The sequence below is a fragment of the Podarcis gaigeae genome (genome assembly GCF_964106915.1).
Source record: "Podarcis gaigeae genome assembly, chromosome: 6".
Lineage (NCBI taxonomy): Eukaryota > Metazoa > Chordata > Lepidosauria > Squamata > Lacertidae > Podarcis > Podarcis gaigeae.
The window spans coordinates 96,332,598-96,353,335 of NC_139682.1; the positions used below are offsets into that span (position 1 = coordinate 96,332,598).

Here is a 20,738-nt window from a genome sequence, read left to right on the forward strand (position 1 = left end):
AGTTGCTCAAATTTATATGTTGGAAACGGGTGGCGGAGCAGTTTTTCTGTTTTCTTCAGGTAGACAGAATAGCTTGGAAGGCAAAGATTTTCATGCAATTTCTGGTTGTTGTTTCCCTGCTGGCCTGTCGTTTATTTTTCTGTGTTTTATCAGCATGACTCGTTTTCTGTTACGACAAGAAGTACAATTTTGAAAGGACACTGGAGCCTGTGTCCTGATTGTGCAACAGAAGCCACAGAGCCCTCTGAGCATATGACGTGACTCCCTCACTCTCTCTGGCCTTCCTTCCATTCCTGCCTGGCTGTTTTCTTTCTGGCTTGGCTGTTTTGAAACTGTCAGGTCATGGTCATCGAGGGGAAACTCCAGATAGCTGCAGGAAACACACCCGCCTCAGGGTTTCTTCTCCCTCCCTCCCTTTCCATTTGTCTTAGGGATCACATTTCTAAAGATGCATGCATGTCACCAATGAGCGAGTGCATGATCTGAATTCACGACCTGTCTCCTTCTCCTAGGATGTCCTTACAAGACATCCTCCAGGAGTTCTCCCGTCTTGAGATTTGCAACCTCACACCAGATGCACTGAAGTCGTGCAAGTTCCAGAAGTGAAAAATGGCACTCTACAACAGAACCTGTCAGTGGGGGGAGCACGGCTGGCGGCTGCATAAACTACCCAGGTAGCTCACATGACACGTGATGTGAGTCGTGTGAGATGGGTTTTAGTAGGTAGGAGAGGATATCTTAATTACAATTCGCCCCTCCAGTCTCCTGTGGGGTTTTTGTTTTTGTTTAAGTTTTAAAATCCCATCCTTGGCAGCGAAAACAGAAGCTTTGAAAATTAGTCTGCAAAGCCTTCCCTTTTGAGAAATTCCAGTTTATGAAATAAGCTGGCTTCCTCTTTGTTAGCCCACATAACAGAGAATCAGGCAACAACTTGTAAATTAAGCTTAAAAATAGTGTCTACTTACTGAATAGTCTTGGATTGGCTCACAGCAAAGGCAGCGTAGAACTATGCGATGGAAGAAGTAAGGATTGGTTATAGTATCATCAAATATATGATACTGTATGTTTAAATTAGATTTTTAAAAATGGGTTTCCGGATCGAAGCTCACAGTTTGAAAGAGAATTATTATGGAATAAGGATAAATTATTGTCAAAAATGTATAACTTATTATTAGAATGGGAAATGAAAGACGAGTTAGTCAAAACTTCAGCGACACACTGGGCAATAGATATAAGGCATAACATAGACTTCTGGGAGAAGTCTAGAAGTCTGGGAGAAACTGGAAGAATAATTTGAAATTTACTGCATGTTATACTTTGAAAGGGGACGTGGGTGGGCAGTTGAAAAAGAGACAAAAACTTAATACAGTTACAAATCTAGAGATTGAAGGGAGAATGGTTCAGAAACCCGAGGAAATTAGAAAGTGCTTCCAGAGATATTTCAAAGAACTTTATTCACAAGGGCCACAGAAAGACTCGGAGGTGGACCAATTTCTCAAAACCAATGGATTACAGAAAATACCTCAGGAAATGAGAACAATCCTGAATAGTAATATCACACAGCAAGAAATTGAAAGTGCCATTCAGAACCTTCAATTAGGCAAATCTCCAGGCCCTGATGGACTTACCTCCAAATACTATAAGGTTTTGAAAAGACTATTTGATACAACCTTTGTTGGAGGTCTGTAACCAGATCATGGAGGGGAGGAAGACACCGGAAACGTGGAAAGAAGCCTACATCACATTGATACCTAAACTAGAAACTGAAAAGACCCAGCTTAAGAACTACCGCCCCATCTCACTCCTAAATGTGGATTACAAAATTTTTGCAGACATTTTGGCAAGTAGGTTTAAAAAAGTGCTTAATGAAGTGATCCATAAGGACCAGGCTGGCTTTCTCCCTGGTAGGCATTTGTTTGGCAACACAAGAAACATCATCGATATTTTGGAACTTTTACAAACAAAGCTTAACACTAGAGCGGTGCTAATCTTTATTGATGCGGAGAAAGCCTTTGACAACATCTCCTGGATGTTTATGAAGAAAAATTTGGAAGGGATGGGAGTGGGGCGGGGGTTTGAAAATGGAATAGAAGCAATATATTCAGAACAAAAAGCGAAATTGATAGTAAACAATGTGGTGACAGAGGAGTTTAAAATTGAAAAAGGGACACGGCAGGGGTGCCCTCTATCCCCCCTATTGTTTATTTCAGTTCTGGAGGTGCTATTGAACATGATTAGAAAGGACCGGTTGGTACAGGGAATTGAGGTCGGAGTGAAACAATATAAATTGAAAGCATTTGCAGATGATCTGGTACTAACATTGCAAGAGCCAGTCCCCAGTACTAAAAGAGTGTTAGAATTAATTTCTGATTTTGGTCGGGTGGCGGGATTTAAGTTGAACAAGCAAAAAACTAAGGTTTTAGCAAAAAATTTGACAACTACAGAAACAGATGAGTTCGTGAAAGAAACAGAACTAAATGTGGTTAAAAAAGTAAAATACCTAGGGGTGTATCTGACCTCCAAAAATTTGAATTTGTTTAAAGATAACTACGAGAAATGCTGGTCAGAAATTAAAAGAGATTTGGAAACGTGGTCAAGACTGAAACTTTCCTTGTTGGGCCGAATAGCAGCTATAAAGATGAACGTATTGCCAAAAATGTTATTTTTGTTTCAGACCCTACAGATCGTGGACAAGGTGGAATGTTTTGGAAAGTGGCAGAAGGATGTTTCCAAGTTTGTTTGGCAGGGCAAAAAGCCCCGAATAAAGTTTAAAATATTAACTGACGCGAAAGAAAGAGGGGGATTTGCCCTGCCAGACTTGAGGTTATATTATGAATCTGCAGCCTTCTGCTGGTTGAAAGATTGGATCTTACTGGAAAACACTGATGTCCTAGATCTGGAAGGGTTTGACAATGCTTTTGGGTGGCATGCATATTTGTGGTATGACAAGGTCAAAGCGCACAAACTGTTTAAAAACCACATTGTCAGGAGAGCAATTTTAATGGTCTGGACAAAATATAAAGACTTATTGGAGAGTAAGACTCCGAGGTGGCTCTCACCGGTGGAGGCCAAGGCACGTAAGAGACCTAACATGGAAGCCAATTGGCCTAAATATGGGGAAATTATTGAAAAGATTGGAGACAATTGGAGGTTGCAGAGCTTGGAAAAATTAAAAAACAAGGTGCGAGATTGGTTGCATTATGCACAAATTCAAGAGGTCTTTAAAGTAGACAAGAAGGTTGGATTCCAGGTGGAAAAATCGAAACTAGAGACAGAACTGTTAGAACCAAAAAGTAAACTACTTTCGAGAATGTATAACCTGCTGCTTAAATGGAATACTCAAGATGAGACAGTCAAATCCGCCATGATAAAGTGGGCGCAGGACTTGGGGCATAACATTATGTTTGAAGACTGGGAAAGGTTATGGAACACCGGAATGAAATTTACGGCATGTAGTGCCTTGAAGGAAAACATTATGAAAATGATATACCGGTGGTACATGACCCCAGTCAAGCTTGCTAAGATATATCACCTGTCTGATAATAAATGTTGGAAATGTAAAGAGGCGGAAGGGACATTCTTTCACCTCTGGTGGACCTGCCCGAAAGTGAAGGCCTTTTGGGAAATGATTCACAATGAACTAAAAAAGGTACTTAGATTTACCTTACCTAAGAAACCAGAGGCCTTCCTCCTGGGCATGGTGGACCAGAGAGTGCTTAAGAAGGACAGAACTTTTTTTATGTACGCCACCACAGCAGCAAGGATCCTGATCGCAAAACATTGGAAGACACAAGATTTACCCACACTGGAGGAATGGCAAACGCAGTTGATGGACTACATGGAACTGGCCGAAATGACTGGCAGAATCCGAGACTTGGGAGAAGAAACAATCGAGGAGGACTGGAAAAACACTGTAAGTTGTATGAATGTTAAAAAAATGCACCTTTTAGGAAACTCTAGCTTCAGTAATGTTAAACTAAAGAAATGGAAATTAAGGCACAGGAAGTCTGAGATAAGAATAAGGAAATAACTTTATTGTGTTTAAATGAAAATGTACATGATTCGGGTTATAATACATTTGAAATTGGGTAACATGATAAAACGAAGGATACAATAAGTAATGAAATAAGTTAACAAATTGCTGATGTTATGTTCACAGAGAATGCAGGGTTGGGAGGATGTGGGGAAGTCCAGTAGATTTGGAAAAAAGAACAAGAAAATTTGTAATCTTCTTATTTCACTCTTATAACATGCTCTTTATTCTTTTTTCTGTATTTTACAAACTTAATAAAAAATATTATAAAAAAATAAAAAAAATGAAAGGGGACGTGGGTGGCACTGTGGGTAAAACCTCAGTGCCTAGGGCTTGCCGATCGCATGGTCAGCGGTTCGAATCCCCGCGGCGGGGTGAGCTCCCGTCTTTTAGTCCCAGCTCCTGCCCACCTAGCAGTTCGAAAGCACCCCTAAGTGCAAGTAGATAAATAGGTACCACTTTATAGTGGGAAGGTAAACGGCATTCTGTGTGCTGCTTTGGTGCCGGTTCGCCAGAGCAGCTTCGTCACGCTGGCCACGTGACCCGGAAGTGTCTGCGGACAGCGCTGGCCCCTGGCCTCTTAAGTGAGATGGGCGCACAACCCTAGAGTCAGACACAATTGGCCCGTACGGGCAGGGGTACCTTTACCTTTGTATACTTTGAGAGAGAATTATATAAAAATGATGCATAGATAGTATTTAGCCCCAAGTAGGTTGGTACTGTACAAAGTTGGATCAGATCTGTGCTGGAAACACAGAGAAACGGAAGCAATGTTTTTTCACATGTGGTGGACCTGTAAAAAGGTTAAAGGCTATTGGGAAATGATCTGCAATGAGTTAAGAAGAACCTTTATTCAAAGAGGAGTGGATTTTTTTTGCTGAATATTTAGAAAATAATTGTGTGCAACTGAAAATGCTTTTAGCATTTAGATAAATTCAACAGTATGGTAAATATTTAAAGGATGTAAAATGGAGAAACGATTAGATTAAAATATGCAGGAATGATAGATAAGTAAAATGAACCATGAAAGGGGAAGGAGGGAAGGTATTATGTAAAATGTTTATTTTGAGATGTAAAACTGAAAAATTAGTAAAAATTGTTATTAAAAAAACCCTATGCAGGTAAAATATTTACATTTTACAGCATAACTAGCTTCAGGTGTGAGCCTGAGCTGGATGAAGGACAGCCATATGTCCATTCATTACATATTGGAGAAAGAGAGTGGCAGGAAGAAGACAGGCTTATATTTCTCGTTTCTTCCTGCTACTGGAAACAGGAAATGACCACATACAGAGCGCTCTCTACTACTTGCATGCTCTGAGTCTGCCCATCTAGCAATACAGCTCTGTGTCCATTTGCCCCTAAACTTATTAACTCGTGAGAATATGCATTAGTTTAATTTGACTGCCATCTCCCCAAAACCCTTGTACCCCACAGTCTCCTTCCTTCCTTCCTTCCTTCCTTCCTTCCTTCCTTCCTTCCTTCCTCCTTCAGCAACATTCTGGATTAACCCCCAGTTCAAAATCCGCTTGGAAGAGATGGACCACGACGAGGACAGGAGGGAGCCAGGCTGCAGTTTCCTCCTGTCTCTGATGCAGAAGCACCAGCGGCGGAAGAGGCGGTTTGGCAAGGGCATGGAGACCATAGGCTTTGCCCTCTGCGAGGTACCACCCAAGGGCTTGGGAGAGCTGCCCCTCGGGTCTGGAGCCCTTCCTCTGCCTTCTTTCGGAATTCACCTCCTCTCTTCCTTTTGTCTTCTGTAGGTACCTTCTGAAGTATGTATGCAAAAGAGCAATTCCTGTAAGTATAGGAAGCCCCTGCAAGAGTATCTACTGTCCTGTAAGAACATAGGACCAGGAGCCAGGCCAGGGGAGTATGTATTGTGTGCCAGTCAGTGGCGGAGGGGGTTGGCGGGTCACTGAGGGGTGTGATAAGAAGGCACCCTGCGGGGGGCTTGCCCTGCCGCCCCTGGCCATCGCATCACTGCAGCGGAGGATCCTCCGTTCGCGGCTGCAGTGGCAGTAGAGGGATCCCGCAGCCGTCTATACGGAGCTCGAGCAGTGCCATTGGGAAAATGCCCTGCGCCGCATGCGCCGTACGTAGCAGCGCTGTGCATGCACTACCAGGCGGTTTGCCACCCCCCCCCCCAGTGCCAGTTAGCCTTCCTTTGCCCCTGCTACTAGTGGCTCTCCAGGGATTCAGTCTTTCTCACTGCTGTCTGCAGCTGCCACGATTGAACCCAGGCCTTCTGCATGCAAAGCATGCTCTCCACTGCTGAGCTGCGGACCTTCTGTTAAAAAGGAAAAAGAAACCTAAGATTCTAGTCCTCATCATAAAGAACAAAATAAGGAGGGGTGTGGCAAATTGCTTTATCCCAAGTCAGGCCAACTGAGTTCATCTAGCTCAATGTTGTCTACACTGACCAGCAGCGACTGTCCAGGGTTCCAGGCCAGGAGTCTTTCCCACCCTATCTGGAACTGGCAGGGACTGAAGCAGGCACCTTTGGCAGTCAAGGCAAGTGCTTGGAAGGAAGATTCCAGTCCTCATTATTTCTGAATAAAGGGATAATTTAAGTGGGTATAGAGGACTTCTACAATGTTAGAGCGTTGATCCATCTAGCTAAGCATTGTCTACACTGACTGGCAGCAGCCCTCCAGGTTTTCAGACAAGCTTATCAGGAGGTGCTGAGGGTTGAAATTAGAACCTTTGATATGAGAAGCTGGTGCTCTGGCTGCTGAGCCACAGTCCTTCCTCCAAAAAGAAAGGAAGGGTCCAGTCCTTGATATACCGTATTTTTCACACCATAGGGCGCACCGGACCATAGCGCACACCTAGTTTTTAGACGGGGAAATCAATAAAAAAAATCTTTCCCCCCCCCCAGCCCCAAAGAGCAGCGTACAGGCTAAGCACAACCTCTCCCTGCCGGATGGGTTGTGCGCGGCTATGGAACAAGCCAAGGCAGCAAGCAGGATGGATCTCGCTGGCTGCTTTGGCTTCCTCTTTAGCCCCGTGCAATCCCTCCCTGCCAGGAGAGGCTGCGCAGGTCTAAAGAAGCCATAGCCCTGTGCAGCCTGTCCATGCCGGCACCAGCCTCTCTATGGCACAAGCCTGCATTCGCTCCATAGGATGCACACACATTTCCCCTCAATTTTTGGAGGGGGAAAACTGTGTGCAATGGAGCGAAAAATACGGTAAAGAAAGGGCCAATTTGAACAGGGACGTTGAAAGCTGCTGTCTGCCAGAGCTGCCGTGATTTGAACCTGGGACCTTTGTGCCTGCAAGGCAGGAGCTGTTCCACTGAGCTGTGGCCCTTATTCCAAGAGGAGGGTTTGACAGGTGAAGCGCTTGCTCAACCCATGTCTTCTCCTCTCTGGCAGTTCAGGGGGCAGACCTCCGTACACCTGAAATGCAACTTCTTCCTGTCAAACTCCTCGCGGGCGCGATCCGAGCAGTTCATCAACTTGCGCGAGGTCAGCACCCGCTTCAAGCTGCCGCCGGGGGAGTATATCATGGTGCCTTCCACCTTTGAACCCAACAAGGAAGGGGACTTCATGCTCCGGGTCTTCGCAGAGAACAAAGCCAGGACAGTGTATGTCTTGCTGGTGATCTTTGTCATTCGTTTGGCAGAGGGTGGGCAATTGTTCAAGTGCTGGAAATGGGTTTCGGAGTGTTGTGCAGTGTCCTCTTGTGGCTCTGTCTAACTACTCAGACCCACTGAAATCGACATTTAGGTTTGAGTAATAATAATAATAATAATAATAATAATAATAATAATAATAATAAATTTTATTTTTATTTCTATACTGCTTTATATTTTTAAGAAAAATCTCAGAGCGGTTTACACAATATGGAAACATCAATAAAACGATCTGAAGAGTCAAACCTTCCTCCAAAGGAAACCCCCAAGAAGTAGGGACCCCTGGCACAACAAATCCAGTTCTTCTTCTTTTTAAGCGAATTTATTGTTGTTGGGAAAGTGACAGGCAACTCCACATTTATGTGCATTTTAGCCACGTGTGATTGCGCGCGTTGCCACGAAAGCTGAAGTAGCACAAAAAGGGGCCTAAAAGATCATAAAAAAGTGAACATAGTATCTGGCAATCCCAGAAGCCTTAGGTTTGTTATGGAAATTACAGGGGGGGGGGCACATCTTTAAAGTTGTAAAATGTTACAAATATTATTGTATCCTTTCGACTTGACAGCTCAGGGAAGTTACCTAGCTTTAACAATAATATAAAATCAACTCCTTTGCCAGTTTCCTCCATTTCAACGCTATTTTGCCCTTGGAAAAAACGACTCTTTTCCCTGCCACCTGCTCAAGTGTGAGGACATGTATACATACCTCGTACCCCAGGAAGTGCCCAGAGGTGACAATTGCTGGGCTGGTTGTTGGCCAAGGAAAGCCTAATCCCATCCCCAGACTTGCCAAGGGGTCCAGACATGCAAAGGAAGTTCTATTGGGACTTCAGAGGTGTTTGCCTATGCAAATCTTATACCTGGGTCTTGCACCGACATGTCTGCTTATGCTAATCTTGTACCAAGGACTTATCTCAACATGTTTGCCAAGGTTAAACGTGTAACCCCTGTCTAACCTTTTGTTACATGTCAGTGATGTAGCAGTGATGTATCAATGATGCTGTACGAACTGTATTCTGGAATATGGTGGGAAAGTTTTAAAAGTCCTTGTCACCACATCCTCGGGGTTAAAAATTCCTCTTTGAACCTATTGCGCAATAAACTTTGGTCTACAGCTATTTGCTCCGGTTGGTGGCTGGACTTTATTCTGCAGGGAGCTGGGGGCTCTGCCCAACAGGCTGGGTGACTGAGCAGCCTCACACCAAGATTTTTCCGTAACAGGTTCCTCCAGCCTATCAGGAGAGGGACGTTGACCTGCAAAGAGGGACACCTGCTCTGGAGACCCTCTCTTGAAGGTAGAGGGCCTCTTGCTCTGGCTGCCCTGCTAGCAGGGAGGGCATAAAGGAGCCATTCTGGGGGATTGCCAGGGGTGGAAGGCAAAAGCCTTTGGTTCCACCAGTAGGCACAGAAAGCCTTGGAGCTGGGGTGGTTGTTTTGCTTCCCTTTGGAAGGAATGGGACTTCTTGCTGAGACAGCCCCCACCTTCTGTCCTTCTGCACCCAAGGGGGAAAGTATTTAAAAGAGGGTGGAGTGATGTTAAGAAATCTGAGCAAGACAAACTTTGGTCAAGCTAAGGAAAGGCATTGTGGGAGAACCAAAGACTAGAGAATTATGGGGAATGTGTATCTGTTTCTTTAACTGTAGAAACAGATGTGATGTACCGGTAAGTACTGTCAGCATCTACCTCATCCTTTCCTTCATCCTCCCCTATACCTCCTCATTTTTCACTAACGTTAAACACCTGTTGAGCAATCAGTAATGAAAGAGTGTATTTATATCCCGACCCAAACAGGGTAACCTTGCTAAGCAAATCACTCTCTAAAGCTTAAGCCAAGAAATAGTATGCATGCACACGAAAGCTCATACCAAGAACTAACTTAGTTGGTCTTTAAGGTGCTACTGGAAGGAATTTTTTTGTGTGTATATTAGTCGCCAATGTGTTGCATGAGTTGTACTACAGTGGTACCTCGGGTTAAGTACTTAATTTGTTCCGGAGGTCCGTACTTAACCTGAAACTGTTCTTAACCTGAAGCACCACTTTAGCTAACGGGGCCTCCTGCTGCTGCCGCGCCTCCGGAGCACGATTTCTGTTCTCATCCTGAAGCAAAGTTCTTAAGCAGAGGTACTATTTCTGGCGTAGTGGAGTCTGTCACCTGAAGCGTATGTAACCTGAAGCATATGTAACCCGAGGTACCACTGTACTTCTATCAGCAGCACAGATTGCATTTTTCTAGCAAAAGAATAATAATGGCCAAGGAGGTTCCAGGGACTGACCCTGTCTCTCCCCCCCCCCCGCCCCCAAAGCTAAGGGAGGACTTAGCTCTTTTCTAGCATTCTTTGGCTCTAGATCCTGCCTTCCATGGCAAGTTTATCACTTTTCCTCCTGCTACCTACACCTTCCCTCTTTGTGATCCTTCGCAGGTGATTGTGTTTGGCCAGCGGTCACCGAAGACAACACCGCCCCCCGTGGCTCCTCTGGGGAGAGAATAGCCCTTTTATTATTAGCTGCTATTTATTTGCGGGCCCACGCGCTAAACCCTGTCTGTGGTGCCTACCCTTTTCGCCAAGGAATGAGACAAGAGACCAGAGCATGGGTTCAAATTGGCCACACCTTTGAGCTTCAGAAGTGGGAAACTTGGCACAGGCCTTGGCAGGCAACCCTCTCAGTCCGCCTGGCTGAGGACATGCAGGCAGATGAGGGCCAGTGAGAGGGGACTGCAAAGCACCAACTTCCCCAGCATGCCCTTCCACTAACCTCGTCCCGGGAGTTGGACCTACATGCTGACGCTCTAGGGCCAAGCCACAAATGTGGCCTACAGCTGAGAAGGCCACAAAATGCCTCTTGGGACTGGCAGAGCGCGCCAAAAAGAAAAGGTTTTGTGGCCTAGCCTGGCAGAGGGGCCAAGTCCCCCCATCCAGGCCAAACACCTAAAGCCCCGTCTCTTCCCCCAATCCGGCCGCCAGGACACGCTCCTGATGATCTTGATCCTGGAAGGAGGAAAACCAAGTGAGGCTTGGGCAAAGGGGTCTGCCTCTTTTCCTTGGCTTTAGCCCCGTCCCTGGCCGGCCAAGGGCGGGGCAAAGGCTGGCCCAAGCAGGTGGGAGGCACCTGCCCAGGTGAGCCCCCCCCCCCCGCTCAGTGCCGCAAACCCTGTCCACCTGTGGGGGAGGGAGGGCGTAAATTATTCAAAATGGTTTTGGACTGCTCTCTCATACAAAAAACCAAGGTGCTGTACAACAAAACATACAGTAGATCATAATACACTACAAAAACGTTCATAAGTTTAAACAACTGGACACAGTGGCTGCAGACCCCCTAAGTGTCCCTATTTTCCGAGGACATCCCTGATTTAGAGAAGCCGTCCCAGTTTCTTATTTGATCTCTGAATGTCCCACTTTTCCCTACGATGTCCCTATTTTCACTGAAGAAATGTTGGAGGGTATGGTAGGATGTCCCTATTTTCATTTTAAAAAATAATAATTTTTTATTAGTTTTCCTTTGCAGACCAATAATGGTCTCATTATAACAATACCAATATATAATACAATTATTCATACCAATCATTCAAATATCCAATTATATAATTTAGATAAAGTGGGGCCCCGTGTGCTAGATTTGATGGTTTTCTTTATTCCCCATTCCAAAATCTTATTCAACTAACATTCTGGTCATAATAATAATAATCCCTTATAAAACAACTGCAATATTAATAAGGTCTATTTGTGTGTTGACACATTAAATGATTTATAACATTGCAAGTGAGGAACTCAAACTATATCCTTCTTCCTGGGGGTAGCAATTATTCTGTGGTATTTCTTCCTGTCCTTGTCTTTCTTCCACCCCCTGCACCCCGATTGTTGCTGTTACCGGTCTTGCCTTGGGCGAAGCTGATATCCCATGGGTTGTGTGGGTCACCTGCTACTTTCTGCTGCTCCCCTTTCCACACCCACCACTGCTTCCATTTCTTTTCCAGTCATGCTACTAACTTGTTCAGCGCTCTGGAGCATAGCCACATATGTATTATTATTTTCTTTTAAGCCCTTGAATTGGCACAAAACCAGAAAACTGCACAAGCAGTTTAAAAAATAAAAATACACAATGACTTTAATCTATGAAGCACCTGCTGAGAATTAGCCATTGTTTCCTTTTCTTTTCCAGGTGTGCTCCTAACTATTTCTGGTGCTCAGAGAAGTAGTCTTACTTTCTTTTCTTTCCTTAGATTTGTACAAACTCCCCAAAGCTTCCCCACCAAACAGTATTAAAACTGTGTGCGGAAAATTGACATTTGTCGGTGTGCTTTAGCCTCATTAATGAATGCAATTTGAATTGTTCTTAACAATAAATATAACAAGAAAAGAGAAATAAAGACCAGATACATCTTTTTCTTCTCATAAAGGAGCCAATACTCTCTTTGAAAGTAGTCCAGAATGATGCACATGAACCCACACTGAGGGATGTTATTGGTGAAGTTTCCCCCCAAAGTATTCCAAATTTGGCACTCTGTATAGTCAGTACCAGTGTCCTCAAAGGGCTGAAGATGTAGCTTAAAACCAAATTGGGTGTCTTTCAGGACAGAAATGTGCCATGAAAGGGCAGGTCAATACATGAACAAAGCAACCACACAACTTAAGCTACTCCTAAAATACTTCCTTTTCCCATACATCAATTTCTTGAGTTCCTGTCTTACTGTTGTTCTGCCTAGAGGGTGCCTTTCTCCAGTGAGGGGTCCACCATCCCCGGGATAAGGAACGGACTCTTGGTGTAGCCTTTTTAATCCATGGGTAGGAATAATTGTTGCACCCGAGCAACAAAAAAAGGAGTCAAACAACACCAAGGGGTTTATTCTGCCATCGGGGGGGGGGGGGGCAGAAGGCACCTGTGTGATTCAGTTCAATTACTCAGAGCAGACCCATTGAAATTATTCAACATTACTAAATTACGGTAGGTCCACTATTTAAATGTCTAACTCTCGTGCTCATAGTTGGTTAAACACGCTGTGATGATGGCAGGTGATAGATGCACAAGGTAGCAGCAACAGTACCCCTGGCACATACTTAGCAAGGTCCTAGTATGCTCGCTTCTTGCAAAAATTATGAAATGTATCAAATGTAAAGAGGAAAGGGTAAAATCAAACCCTTCAAGAGCAAGTAGACTAATCTGATGTCTACTGCATTTGGATTTTGCCTTTATTAAATAACCCCAACGGTTTCCCATATGTAAAGGAATAAAACCTCCTATTCAGTGCAATAATGTTTTGTTCCTTCAAAACAGTCCTTCAAGGCGTGATGCCATATCCCATTGCAACTTCAAATAAAACCCCTCTTGAACTTCTCCTGAAGAGTTTGTACTTGGAAGACTGACCAAGTGATGCCAACTTCTGGAGAGTCTTGTTAGTTGTAGAGAACTTCTTGCTCCTTTTTGTCCAGAGATCATTTGCTGTGACATTTTTGGGTCTTGCTTCAAGTGTATGGATTTTCTCTTCTTTGTCTTCCTCCGATGCTGAGGTCCTCTGCAGTAATGAGCACAAGGGAAAGCTTAGCATTAACTACAGGGGCTGTAATGGGTCCTTTGTTTATCCTCATCCGTAGCTGAAACAAGAGAGCTAATGTGCTGCAGTGCAGGATTGGGCAACAGTTTTGGCCTGGCAGGTCAAATCTTGATCTCCATAATGATGCTAGGTGACTGACAAATGGGTGAACCAAGGAACTGATGCATAGGGACTTCTTTCCAGCCACAGGCATGACACCTACCCCACATCTAACATCACATATTATGTCAGTTGTGGGGTAGGTGGGTGTGGTTTGGAGAATACAGCCTTGCAGTTAAAATGGACAGTTCTAGTTTACCAAATCTGACCCACAGGATAGAGGTTCCCCACTTTTGTTGCAGAGGTTGGAGTGTTGATCTGGACTCATGTTCAAATCCCCACTTAGCTCCCTAGGCAATATTGGGCCAGTAGGTATCTCTCAGTCTAACTTTTACCTCACAGGATTTTTGTGAAAGTAAATGGCAGGGGGAAGAACATGTCTGTCACTTGGAGATTCTTGGAAGGGCAGAAAATAAATGCACTAAGTAAATAAAAACAGCCTATCGAATATTTCAGTAGGAGAAGAGTTTTCCATTCTTCCCTTCCAGCCCCTTCCCTCTATGAACTGGATCCAAAGATTTTCATGCTTAAAGTAGACCCTTTGAAAGTGGAATTTAAATTAGTCTGGATCCAGTTTGTAGTAGGCCTAGGTTTAAACTACACAGGGCTTTCACAACGATAGCTAGTTGAGCTTTTATATCTGACTCCCTCTAGAAACGCCATTCCATACTATACAATGAAAGTTGAACAATGATATAAGCAGCATAGGGTACCATGTTTTCAGGAACAGACTTCACAGCTGGCGTGGCCAGGATTACTGGTACACTGAAGCAACCGAACTGGCCTCTTACAAGACATAAGAAATACACTAGCAACTTCATTTGCATTTAGTGGCTGTTTTAGTCAAAGTCAGTGTTGAAGAGCGCAGGTGCCATTTAATAAAATAATTACTTAAATAATTTCAGATATCCCTGTCTTTCTGGAATAAAACCTCCTATTCAGTGCAATAATGTTTTGTTCCTTCAAAACAGTCCTTCAAGGCGTGATGACATATCCCATTGCAACTTCAAATAAAACCCCTCTTGAACTTCTCCTGAAGAGTTTGTACTTGGAAGACATGAGGGCTATTTCCATTGTTTCATATAACAGAATAAACCAGGGGTTGGCAAACTTGTCTCACAGACTATTGACCTGTACACCACTAATCCGCTGCCACCAAGCAGGTCCTCCCCGGTAAAATCACTTCAGCTTCAGTTAGGTTCTCAATAAAGAAGTGTATTTTATTTCAGACACAAACAAACTTTTCCGGCATTCCAAACGTTACTCTTTACTTTCTTAGTCTTATTTTCCTCTCTCTATCTCTGCTACCTCCCCTCAGTCAAGAACCCACTGCCCTAACTGTCTCTATATTACCAACTGCTTACCAACTGCTTCTCCAACTGCCTTTCCCAACCAGCGAACCCACTAAAACCAACCAACTACCCACCAACAACTCCCACCAACAACTCAAACCTCGGGCTAAGCCCTTTTATACACAGGTAGGCTCCGCCTCCGGCTTTCTTATTGGTCTATATTTTTAACCCTATCTCTTCCCCCTGTTCAAACATTTTCTAAATGAACAGGCAAACGCCACAGCCTGCTTCTTGGAAGAAAAGCAATGACAAACCTGGACAGCATCTTAAAAAAGCAGAGACATCACCTTGCCAACTGTTACGGAAGGGGGGGGCATGTCTTCCTCACCTTCTTCTTCGCTACAATATATCAATTTATTTCCAATTGTCAATGTCGAAAGGGACAAAAATCTATAAAATTCATAGAAAATCAGCGTGCCAGTTTGCTCAATTACTCTGGGACTCCATCACACCTCCCCTGTCCAGCATAATCCCTCAAGCAAGGTGTCAAGACCCTAATCCTTTCAAATTGCTCTGATCAGCCTTTCCTCCAGACAATGTCAGGTGGCAGACTATGCATATTTGGGACTATTGTTTTCTCATCCCCAGGAAGTGTTTATCTGTGCATATCTCCAGCTCTGCATATTCCCCCCTCCCTCCTCCTTATGTTAATCCGGTGTAGCTCTGCATATTCCCCCCTCCCTCCTCCATATGTTAATCTGTGTAACCCAACCTCCCTTTAATATATTCATGATGTAATCTGTGTAACCAAACCTCTCTTTAATGTATTCATGACGTGTTTTGCACTGTATTCTGGGACATGGAGGGAGTTTCAAAAACTCATGTCACCCCTTTCTCACTGTTCAATCTCGCCTTGAACCTGTTGCGCAATAAACTTGGATCTTCTGCAGTTTGCTCCTGTCTCCGGCTGAGCTCATTTTCCTCCGCAGGGACCCACGGACTTAGTCCGATGAGCTGGGTGGCAGAGCAGCCTCGCACCCAGATTTTTGCCGTAACAGTTGGCTGCCCAACGTGGGGCATGCGGTTCTCCTGCGTTGCTGACCGGGGGCCCCGAAATCTTCAGCCGGCACCAGGCCATTTTGCCTGGGAAGATCCTTTGGACCCCCAGCCATCTTCCGGGCGGTAATCAAAAGCCCCAGGAGTTCAGCCGGGGAGCAAAGAGGGATCCAGCCGGCTTATTCATCCTGGGATCATCATAGAAGACGCGTGAGTATAAGAAAAAGGAAAAACCCAGTGCACTGGTGGGAAAGGGGTGGAAATCTCCTGGCAACTGAATTCTCTGCCCTCCTCTCTATCACTCCTTCTCGCCTGTCTCTTGGTCCAATTGGTGAGAGAGACCGTGGACTGCTGCTCGACCCAAAAGGGGGGTTCTGAGCTCTATCTCTTTCTCTATATTTCTCCAGCCAGCCACACCAATTGGGAGCCCGAAAGTAAGACGGAGAGACCCGACTTGAAAGATAGCCGACTCTCCGCAACGGGTATCCCAGTTGAAAGCAAGGGGTTGGAGTTCTTTTTCCGAACTTCCCGACCGTCCTTGCTAGGGGGCAGGAAGTGGTCTTGCTTTCTATCCAATCCCAGCCGCACTGGTCGGCGCCACGTAACACGTGTATCGTGTGTGAGCCCGCTTCCAAAAGCAAGGGGGATTTTCGGTTCGAAACTCTATCCAGGGATCACCCGATCTGGCACCGCACGGCGCGGGCGTTCAGTAGGGCCCCTTTTCCTGAGATTGACGATAGGTAGGAGGTTGCCAGGAGGGATAGCCCATGAGGAATTGGGCGGGATCGGCAGAGTGGAAAAGGACCCCGGGTTATTGACTAAGGAAATAGGAAGGAATACCGGATAGCTAGAGCTCTTTAAAAACCCTCTAAGGAAGTTGCCAAGCGACTAAAGACCCCTCTTTACTATAAATCCCGTATTAAGTATATCAATCTCCTAGATATACCAATCCTTATCGCCCTTTCTCTTCCCTCTTTCTGTCTAGACACGCGTAAAACATAAAATGGGTACCCAGGCTTCCAAACGCGAGCGGGCTCACTCTGGGAAGAAGGCTTCTAGAAAGCCATCTCAGTCTCAGAAGGACCCTGACTCTCCTCTCCAATTTGTCATCACGTATTGGAAGACGATTCCTGGCCACAAATTATTATTGAAGCAAAATTAGAGAACCTCTGTTCTGAAATCTGGCCCACCAGCACCGCCTCCGCCAAGCCCGAATTGCGTTGGCCGGCTGGTTAACTGGTGGTGTTTGAAGAGGCAAGGAGGCTCTTAAAACCATGTGGGACCTTCCTACTAATTTCACTTAATGAAGCTAAAGAAGCTAAAGGAAGCAGCCCAACTCCTTGCAATAACCAACTAAAGGATGAGAGTATATATGTTTACATGTTGTCTGTTATGTGTGTTGTGTGTTAATACATATATGAGAATATGTGTGTTTACATGTTGTCTGTTATGTGTGTTGTCTGTTCCTTCTGTCTCTGACAGACTGCCTTTCTTAAGCGCGCATAGTTTAAACTGCAAGCTTGCTTCAAAATTTTAAATTTAAGGAAGCTATGCTGGACCTTATCAGTCCTAAATAAGACAAAATGAGAATGAATGGTGCAAATGTTTACCCCACCTCTTGCTTTGCCGCAACTTTTCAGATCGTGAGTCTACAGTCTATTTTGGAATGTGAATGTTTCTAATGTGAATTAGATGTTTCTGCTGCAAAAGCGTAGGTGAGCACAACTGCTCTCTCAAGCTAAAATGCAGTGTATTTATTTCATGAAGCACATGCCTATGAAAGTATGGTCTTCCTTCTAAGAAAATATCTGAGTCCAGTTTTAACTTTGATTTGGTTGGACAGAAGAGTTATTGTAAGGCTCCTGATATCAAGCCTCTTTTCTTAGAAAATGCCCCCCCCCCCTTGTTTCATTCTGTCTCTTTCAGGGTTTTTTTTCTTTCCTCTTCTTCTGTGCCAGGTAAATTTACTTCCGAGTAAGCTTCCTTTAAAGGAAACTGCAAAAGGGGGGGGGGCATAGATTAGGTTTACTATTCCTCTGCAAATTCAGATTAGGCTTACTATTCCTCTGCAAATTCAGGAAAAATTGTCACTTTTGTATTCCCTTTAAATCAAATCTATGGCTGTTTTAACTATGCTTTATAAGAGATCCTCTCCCTATCTTAAGAAAATGTTCACTTCAATCTTTCTTTAAAGATCATTTGTCTAGGAACTTGCACTCTAAGGAACTTGCACGTCTAAGGAAGTAAACTCAAACTAATCTCAAGATCTGCTAAAGGGTTCTGTATAAAGTTGGGAATTTTTATTTTCCTCTTCCCTAGTACATGATAGGAGCATTGATTGTGCTCTCTTCCCCAGTAGTGCCTGTGTACATAAGTATGTGTGTGTAGTACAAATCTTGCTGTGAATCCTTTATTTTGGAGGGTTGGACTAGATGACCCCAGGGTCCCTTCCGCAAGCATTGCAGGGTAATTCTTAAATTCTGGTGTGGTGATGGAGTTGAAATTCAGCCTAGCTTTGCTCTTTAGTTTTAAAAGGTGAGAGGTGAAGCTGTGATGTTTTGAAGCACAACTGGTAATATCAAGCATTTCAGTGATTACAGTGTTTATCATTTTGTCTACTATTTAAAATCAGACTTCAAAGTCAATTCAAAGTTTCAACACATACAAATACATATGGGCCTTGACCAATCCTGTAAATAAAGGGGCAGGAAAATTTTGTCTGCAAATGGTAAGGCCGAAATAACTTAGAATGTTAAAAAAAAAAAAAAATCCTATGAATTGACTCTCTGGCCATTTTTTCCCATATATAAGGGCGCGGCATTGTTCCACGAATGGCCAGAGGGATATTAGCCCTTTCCTGTACATAAAGGAAGCAGTCGCTTTGCTTGGGCTGAAATTGCTAGCTTTTGTTGGTGAATACTTCAATTGCTGAGTTTCTCTTTTTTGTTTTAAATCTAACCCTCTTTTAAAATCTACTCCTTACCCTTCCCTTATTCAAATTCTAATTTTGCCGAAAGATGCAACATTTCAATAGTATAAAAGATTTGCTGAGACATGAACTCCACACATGCACAGAGACTAGATCAGCTAAAAAAAAAAGATAGGAAAAGAAGAGAGAGGAAGGAGGGGGAACTGTAGGGGGGGGGGAGGAGGTTTATGTAAAACTTGGAACCATTGAGAGAAATCACCCTTAATGTGTCTCAAGTTTGAAATCTTAACATGCCAAATTCTTTTCACAGGTAAATATCAAAGCATTCCACCCCTCAATGGGATTTAAGTCACAGACTTTGTTTGTGTGCATTTTAGGAACAGCATTTCCTGACAGGCTTCTCACATGAAATAATTTTCCCTTTTAACAGGATATGTGAACCCCGATAACAAAGTGTTTGTCCCTTTTTCCTCCCACAACAACTTTCTTTCTGTTCTGTGGAATCCCTGCTGTATTAGTGACTTCCATCCCTTTGTGTCTTTGACACTTTTAAAGTTATAAATAATCTGTTTCCATTTATTTAATCCATTTTTCCATGATGTCTATGAAATTAATCGAAGCATAACCAAACATTGTTTGTGGAATGGTATTTGTTTACCTTTTGCCTGAGCATTTCTTATTAATTCTGTCATTTTGGCTGTTCAAGGTACTTGCACAAAGTTACATTGCCATTAAGTCATTTTCCAGTATTTTGCTATTAACACTCTAGCCGATGTTGTCACATCAAGAAACACTCTTTTATTTTCATTGTTACTTCAGATTTCTTAAAATTCTGTGTCTTAGCATTTATTTATTTTGGTTCCTCATAGGTCATTGTGTGTGTGTGTTTGTGTGTGTGTGTGTTTTATTATTATTTTAACGGTGTCTTTTAAGTCCACCCTGTCCTTACAGGATATCACTTCTACAAGTGTGTTACTACAGATCCAATGAAAAGCTTCGCTACCACGAGACTTATTACCTGCAACAACAACAGATACCAAAGTTTTCAAAGTGGCCACAGCAATTTCTTTCAAAGGGGAAGTGGGGCTGACAAAGAGGGGAGGAGTTGAATTGCAAGGACATTTTTGACTTTTATATTCAACTGATATTTAATTAGTTTGTTGTGTATTATGTGTTATTATGCAGGAATGTTGAAATGTGTTTGACAGTGTTATTTCCACAAAGGGAGGAATTTTTGTGTGTGTGTGTGTAATTGTCTTATGTTTAATGTATACTGCCTTATTCCTTATACCCCAATGGAGGATTTTCATACATTTTATGCTTTCTAATGGATCAGGCTATTGTGTAGTTCAATGTTTAGATAACCACATTTCGCTGTCCCACCTGGCACACTGCCAACCTTCCCTACCCATTTTAAAATGTGTTAAAACTCGCTTTACCAAGGAGAAGCTTCAGGAAGGTGTATATGCCTTGATTTAGCAGGAATGATCCCTTATAGAGTTAAATTGACTTATTTGGACAAGTGCCCCTTTTAAGAATGGTTTTCTTTTAACAGATTGGTTTGAAGAGTTAAGAACCATGGGGCAAGATAAATTCAAATTGGACCCAGTGTGAATTGGGCATGTGTATCCAGGCTGCAATTAGCTTTTGGTCCTTTAAGTGCAAGTGAGCAACTTCCCATGACTGCAAGACCAGAGCCTCTAAAATAAAACCCCATAGAAAGGCCAAGGTAAAGACATTTCCCTCAGGACGTGTCCAAACCTGCCAGCTGTGATGGGTGCCAGGCAACATGGCTAATATGAAAGCCCTAAGTGGATTCACCAGGGATTGCCACTACTGTGACACGTGAGACCACAGAAGAGCTACCTTGACACCTGAGAACACAAAATGGCGGGGGGCAAAGCAAACTGCATTTTTTTTTCCAGTCAGTAGTGGACCTTCCTGCTAAATGTAAAGCATAGACCACTATTGAACAAAATACAACAGGTGTTCCTTTATGCGATATCCTATATCCAGCTATCTGCACTACTATACTTGCAAATGACCTTAAGAGGCATGGCTTGCAAGTCCCCTTCAGGTTTGCACAAACCCACACATCTAGTACGGTAGATACAAAGTTATTATTTAGTGCCTATCTATATAAC

The 20,738-nt window shown here is 43.6% G+C and overlaps 1 long non-coding RNA gene across 2 annotated transcripts in view; it reads right to left on the minus strand.

Annotated features, from left to right (window-relative positions):
• Positions 1-12,828: 12,828 nt before the first annotated feature.
• LOC310846878 overlaps positions 12,829-20,738 on the minus strand; it is a 196,623-nt gene continuing 188,713 nt past the window's right edge. The window contains exons 2-3 of one of the 2 annotated variants that reach the window (XR_014565570.1): positions 14,031-14,125; positions 12,829-13,179 (exon numbers count right to left, since the gene is read on the minus strand). This is a non-coding gene — a long non-coding RNA (uncharacterized lncRNA). Of the gene's footprint in view, positions 13,180-14,030; positions 14,234-20,738 lie in introns of those variants that run through there. The other variant, XR_014565571.1, reaches the window with a different exon arrangement.